The sequence below is a fragment of the Littorina saxatilis genome, unplaced genomic scaffold (genome assembly GCF_037325665.1).
Source record: "Littorina saxatilis isolate snail1 unplaced genomic scaffold, US_GU_Lsax_2.0 scaffold_2736, whole genome shotgun sequence".
Classification (NCBI taxonomy): Eukaryota; Metazoa; Mollusca; class Gastropoda; order Littorinimorpha; family Littorinidae; genus Littorina; species Littorina saxatilis.
This window is the reverse complement of record NW_027126777.1, coordinates 1-7,136: the sequence shown is the minus strand read 5'-3', so window position 1 is coordinate 7,136 and position 7,136 is coordinate 1. Positions and strand designations below refer to the sequence as shown.

General features: G+C 39.4%; 1 pseudogene; it reads right to left on the bottom strand.

Annotated features, from left to right (window-relative positions):
• Window positions 1–1,716: 1,716 nt before the first annotated feature.
• LOC138955268 (G-patch domain and KOW motifs-containing protein pseudogene) lies at window positions 1,717–7,118 on the bottom strand (annotated as a pseudogene).
• Window positions 7,119–7,136: the final 18 nt, after the last annotated feature.

Sequence of the window (7,136 nt, the reverse complement as noted above, 5' to 3'; positions counted from 1 at the left end):
AACTTTTGTAGAAATCTCTAACTTTACCTTCCAGAAGTTCATGTCGTGCCACCTCATAATGCAGTGAATGATGGTAGGGAACCAAAGGGATTGCTTCGCTCATGTCGTCCGCTGGCTCAAATAAATCTTCAAATCCACCTTCTGCCATTTGTAACTTATTTTTTATTTTGAAAATAAAAAAAGATGGCACAATCGTTCGGTTCTGTTCTTGATCCTTACAGAAGGCTGAAAGAACCTCTCGGGGTAAAAGGAATAAGGCAAACAGTTATAGTTACAAATAATCCTTCTACTATTGATCAGAATGAAATACTTACTGTTAGGTTTCCTAATCTAGGTAAGAACGATGTTATTGTACCAGGCACTGTAAGACTATCATTCAAATTAGAATTAGAATCTGGCTCAGATGAAAATAGGACTTTGGCTTATAATGTAGGAAGAGCAATTGTGAGGAAGATTACTGTCAAACTGGAAGGGCGGGAAGTGATGTCATTGAATAATGCAGATGTATTTTTAGTTTATGCAGATAATTGGTTGACTGACAATGAAAAGAAAAACAGAGTGTTTCAAGGGATTCAGTCAGACAATGGGATAAAAGTTAGAATAGGAGCAGGAGATAAAGCTGATAACAAAAAAGATAACGCTGTCAATGTTGCTTTTGGAAACAAATTTTGTATTCCACTTGACTTTGAACTCATAAATTCACATCCTCCCTTCTATCAAGGAGCATTGCGTGACAGGCTGTCATACGACCTGACTTTCAATAGTTATGATCGTGTTATGCTTTCACAAGACCCGGAAGCAAAGTATAAGGTGTCTGGAATTTCTTTAGAGTTTGATGTTGTAAACCATCCTGAACTGGCTAGACTTATAGAAAATCAGTACAGTTCTAAGCTGCCTATCTATTATGAAAGAGTGTTGAATCACAGTACACTTTCAAAAAGCCAGGCTGATCCAATCTGGAACATTAACTTGAATACACCAGCTAGGTCAATGAAGGGAATACTTATGTTGTTTGAGGAACCAAAAGATTCATATGAAAGTGTGTGTGTGATCATGTGCGTTTGTAGGTCTGTCCAGTTTGCAAGTTTAGTTTAGTTTCGTCTTGTTTGTGGGGACATAATCGTCCCATCAATATATATTTGTTCAACTTTTTTGTTTTCATTTGGTCTGCATTTACTTGTTCAGGATATTTAATTCATGTTCAATTTACATAAAGCAAGGGACACAAAACGTAAGCTGGCCCATGAGACAAGAGTTGCAACATGGTTTTAAATACTTGATTTTGTAGGCATAGTTACGCTTCTGTTCTGTGTGAAATCTGATGTTTTGTTTGAATGTTTTCCATAGTTACATGTATCCACATTGTACTTATACTCCAATTTGAGTCATATATCTACTGTGCAAACTGTTATTAATATATACTGAAAGGACCCTAAAAGAAATCATTAACTAAAACCACAAAAACATTTTTTTCAAAAACAAAACCATGCACGGACAATGTAACTTTCATTCACAGTAGCAGAGCAAGGCTTTCAATTGCTTGTACTTTCTTATTTTCCGTCCATTTTTTATCTCCAGTTACATTCACCCATAGGTACAATGTCACTGAAAGTAAATGATACTTTCCTTTCACTTTTATTTATTTAAATAAACCTAAATTTAGACATTACTCCTTGAAAGGGTATAGGTGAAAGAACACACACACACACACAAATGTCACACACAAGAAAGGTCTGTTCACACTTATTTTTATTCAATCAATTCGCATATATATATATACACTCTGAACATATATATTATACATGTACAACTAACATTTCATAATTCTTACATACTGTATATTAACCTTCACCGTGCCTCCTGGGTCGTAGACTACCCAGAGCCTCATGAAAGTGTCTGTATCTCTGAAAAGATTTTTTTTTTATCAAGACTTAATGTATTCATCAAGCACCATAGGACATCAACCTTTTTTCTGAAGGGCGACCCATATGGAATTGAAGAAGGACTTTTTTATGTTTATTCTTATTCAGATGGCGTGGGTCATAACGTCACGTTGATAGTCGTCGTCGGCTTCTGTGGCGCACCCGCCAACCACCAACCCAGGCGGGTTATCCAGATCCAGATCCAGACCCCTACTTTTTACGTTGAATCTTTCTTTGGAGGTATGGGTCGTACATGAACCACAGCTTTTGTTGTCCAAAGCGTGATCTTGTTTCCTGGTTCATCATGATCACCAAAACATGTTTCTCTGTACATATGTAAATCAATCTATACATCAAAGGTAATTAAAAAGAGAGCTACATCAACAGTGCATGTAATGTAGATGCACGTGTATGTGTTGTGTAGCACTCTGTGTGTGCACATGTGAGTTGAATCATTGTATGTGGTTGGGATGCATTTTGTGTGTGTGTGTGTGTGTGGCCGAGTGGTAACGCACTTGCGCTCAGAAGCGAGAGGTTGCGAGTTCGACCCTGGGTCAGGGCGTTAGCAATTTTCTCTCCCCTTTCCTAACCTAGGTGGTGGGTTCAAGTGCTAGTCTTTCGGATGAGACGAAAAACCGAGGTCCCTTCGTGTACACAACATTGGGGTGTGCACGTTAAAGATCCCACGATTGATAAAAAGGTCTTTCCTGGCAAAATTGTATAGGCATATAGAGATAAAAAAATTCCACCAAAATACCCGTGTGACTTGGAATAATAGGCCGTGAAAAGTAGGATATGCGCCGAAATGGCTGCGATCTGCTGGCCGATGTGAATGCGTGATGTATTGTGTAAAAAATTCCATCTCACACGGCATAAATAAATCCCTGCGCCTTGAATATGTGCGCGATATAAATTGCATAAAATTAAAATTAAATAAATAAATCCCTGCGCTTAGAACTGTACCCACGGAATACGCGCGATATAAGCTTCATATCGATTGATTGATTGATTGATTGATTGTGTGTGTGTGTGTGTGTGTGTGTGTGTAGGTTTGAACCAACCCGCACTCATGTACGCATTACTGAAATTATTTAAACAGTTGTCAAACGTTATTGTGACATGTCAAAGTGAAATCCGGCACAAGCTAATGCCTTCAAAATATATACAGACCTGGGAACCCTTGTTTCACACTTGGAGTATTCTCAAACAAACTTGGAGTATTTTCAGAAAAATGAGCGTACTCCACACAGCATTATTTTGAACATCTGTGATCCAAACATGTTTCACATGCATCCGTTGCACCGTCGATTAAGTTTACCAATACGTTTAAAACAAATGCATCTTTCAATGTTTACTGACAACAAGAAGAGCAAACGCTCGATCGAGTCACTTTCGCAGTTCTGAATATTATATGAGGCATCAGATGGACAGGAAGAAATTGCTATTCACAACACAATGAGTCACGTTCACATAAAATTTGAGCCCGGTCACTTTTATAGTTTCCGAGAAAAGCCCAACGTTAAGTTGTGTGTTGCCGAACAGAAAAGGCTAGTTATCTCCCTTGTTTTTCTGATAACGTTCGTAAAAGGCTACAGATGTAAATACTTTGATGTAAAGAATAATCCTACAAAGTTTCAATCACATCCGATGAACTTTGTCAAAGATATAAAATGTCTAATTTTTCCTTTGACGCTGACCTGTGACCTTGAAAAAGGTCAAAGGTCAACGAAACCATCGTTAAAGTGTAGAGGTCATTGGAGGTCACGACTAAACAAAATATGAGCCCGATCGCTTTGATAGTTTCCGAGAAAAGTCCAACGTTAAGGTGGTGTCTACGGACGGACGGACGGCCGGCCGGCCGGCCGGCCGGACGGACGGACAGACTAACACTGACCGATTACATAGAGTCACTTTTTCTCAAGTGACTCAAAAACTGTAATCATGTGTCAAAATACTGGAACGGCTTTGGGATGAGCTTATAAGGAAAAGTTGTCCAGGCATTTTTCTCGTCGTATTTGTTTTACACTGACCGTACTGCTGGTATTCTAGACAATTATGCGAACAAAATACGGCGAAATCGTATGGGTTCCTATATCAATATTTATAAAAAATACATTGAGAATTTGTCAGAAATGCTTTTCACACATTCCTACCGCGACACAGGTTCCATCCGCCCAAAAAATGTAACCAGTACTTGACTGAATGTATTGAAGACATTTGCATAATTATCATAGTACCAATTCTTTTTTTCTGACCCTTGCAGCTTATCTGAATTCATTGATACTAGGCTAACCAAAACAACAACTTCTTCTTCTTCTTCTGCGTTCGTGGGCTGAAACTCCCACGTACACTCGTGTTTTTTGCACGAGTGGAATTGTACGTGTATGACCGTTTTTTACCCCGCCATTTAGGCAGCCATACGCCGTTTTCGGAGGAAGCATGCTGGGTATTTTCGTGTTTCTATAACCCACCGAACTCTGACATGGATTACAGGATCTTTTTCGTGCGCACTTGGTCTTGTGCTTGCGTGTACACACGGGGGTGTTCGGACACCGAGGAGAGTCTGCACACAAAGTTGACTCTGAGAAATAAATCTCTCGCCGAACGTGGGGACGAACTCACGCTGACAGCGGCCAACTGGATACAAATCCAGCGCGCTACCGACTGAGCTACATCCCCGCCGCAAAAAAAAACCAAAACAAATGTGTACAAAGACACTTGAGTGACCTCATTTCTCACAGGTATGACATGACTTCATGACATTTCCAGTAGTCTAAGGGGAAACAACCCTAGATACTGGGCTGTGACTTCAAATCAAACACTGACATAATAACTTGATGAGATCAACTGACTAATTTGCATTATTTTTCTAAAAGGGTTTTTAGTACATGTAGTAATACTGACAAATCCTCTCCAGCAAACATTTGTATGCTGTGACCTTGAAATTCACAAGAGAGAATAAAACTTTAACCCTTGCGTCATCAAAACCTACCAGCATGTATAATTGTTACTGTTAGGCACTAGCTTGAGAAGTTAACTTTTACAACTGCCCATACTATTATTAGTTTAAAGAGATCTTCACATGGGTGAAACTGTGTTCTATTTTGAACTCATGTCTTGGGAACAAAAGTCTGAGAACAAGAAGCCCTTAGTTAGTCAGTCAATCTTCTGGGTGAAATCAGATTCTTTTTAACAGAAACCAATGCTAAGACTAGCAAGACTAAGAGTAATAGTATACTAATACAATATAGTTAGTTCTCATACTAAGCAAGTTACATAACGATTCAATCTCAATCGATTCACAGTAGATTATGCAAAGAATATTTTCAAACAAGAATACTGCCCTACACACATAATTTTCTACAGTAAATTATACAACAAAAGCAGAGAATGATCATCAATATAAAACAAGATGGTTTGAAGATCGATAACATTAACAACATCTTCCTCTCCATTAAAAATAGTTCACATTTAAAAGCTCACAATAAGAATTCAACATGTAATACTTGTGTATGCATGCTCAATCCTTCAAATGCAACCGCAAATACCCACAGCATCCAAACACTTTATAATCTCTCTCTCGCTCTTTCCCTCTCTCTTTCATTTTCAGTGAGTTTCACACACACATTTAAACAAAACCATCACACACATCATGTCCATCATACAGAGCTTGTTAACCTTCACCGTGCTTCCTGGGTCGTGGATGACCCAGAGCCTCACAAAAGTTTCTGTATAGATCTCTGAAACTATTGGGAGTTTCTGATTTACACCTTTGACCACTTTGTCTTTCTGAAGGATTATCTTTGTTAACCCTTAGGCTGGTTGTCGCGACGTATACTGTCACCTAGTTGTCACAAAATATGTCACGCTACTGGCTCAGTCTGTTTGGTCAGTTCCGATTACCTCCCATGGAAGCGTAAACCTATCAGGGTTTTTTTTTTTCTCTGTTAATTCACCAGTGGCTATGTAACGTGTTACAGAATTGCACCAGTGTAACTGTAAGGGTTAACAAAAATAATAAACAATGGCGTAATTTGAACTAGGCAGTCCAGATGATGTGGGTCGTGGGCGACCCATAAAGAATTAAAGAAGGAATTTACTATGTTTATCCATATTGGGATGGTGTGGTTCGTGTATGAGACTATGACCCATACTCTACAGTACAAAGAGGCGGTAAAGAGTTTATCCCTATTCAGATAGCGTAGGTCGAGTACGACCAATACTTTTTACGTTGAATCCTTCTTTTAAAGTATGGGTCGTACACGACCCACATTACCCGGACTGTGTAGTCCAAGGCATGATCTGATGAAGGTTAATAGTCAAATTCATCTTCAATGCTGCCAACATAGTCACAGATCTCGTCAAAGTCCATTTTGACCAAAACATCTCTGTCAGAGAGGAGCTGGATCAGGGCTCTGCACGCATCTTTGTCTTTCTTCACAATCTTTCCTATCTGCCCCTTATACTCCCCTCTGCATAGCATCACATGTGCTGAGTCACTTTTAGGAATCACAGTCTCTACTTGTGAGTGTGACAAGTCTTCCAAGACCTTGCCATCATCTGTCTTGCACACAGCACAATCCACACTGATAACGTCCATGACAACCACTTTGTCTTTGTAATACCTGCCTTTCTTGTAATGCTTATCAACAATTCTCACCCTAAGGTTTGGACGAAGCCATGTCAGAGTACTGTTTGACTGTTTGGAATATGACAATGACTTTGAGCCTGACTTTTGATGTTTTGAATCAGAACTGTCTTTCGAGTCTTGTTTCCTCTTCCTGCTACTTTCTCCGTCCTTCCTCCTGTGTTTGTCATCTCCGTGCGACCGATGATCGTCCCTGTCTTTGCCGTTTTGACCACTATCATGTTCATATTCATTTTGCTTCATTTCCTCCTCCTTGTACCTGTCTGATTTTCCTTTGTTTAAGTACTTGGAGTATTTGTCATACTCCTTCTTTCCAACCACTTTGACATTATATTGTGTCATTGTCACACTCTGACCACTCAATGCCAGCTTCAAGAAAACTCTGGCATTGTCCTCATCAATACCTTCTACCACACCATACAGATCCTTTTGTTTTCCATTCAAAATGACACAGTAGGACCCCTTCTTCATCTCCAACTTTTCTTCCTCTTTCCCCTCCAGCTTTTGGTCCTTCTTCTTGTCCTTGTCACCAGGAGCTTGACTTCTATCCGCACCCAAACCTAGAC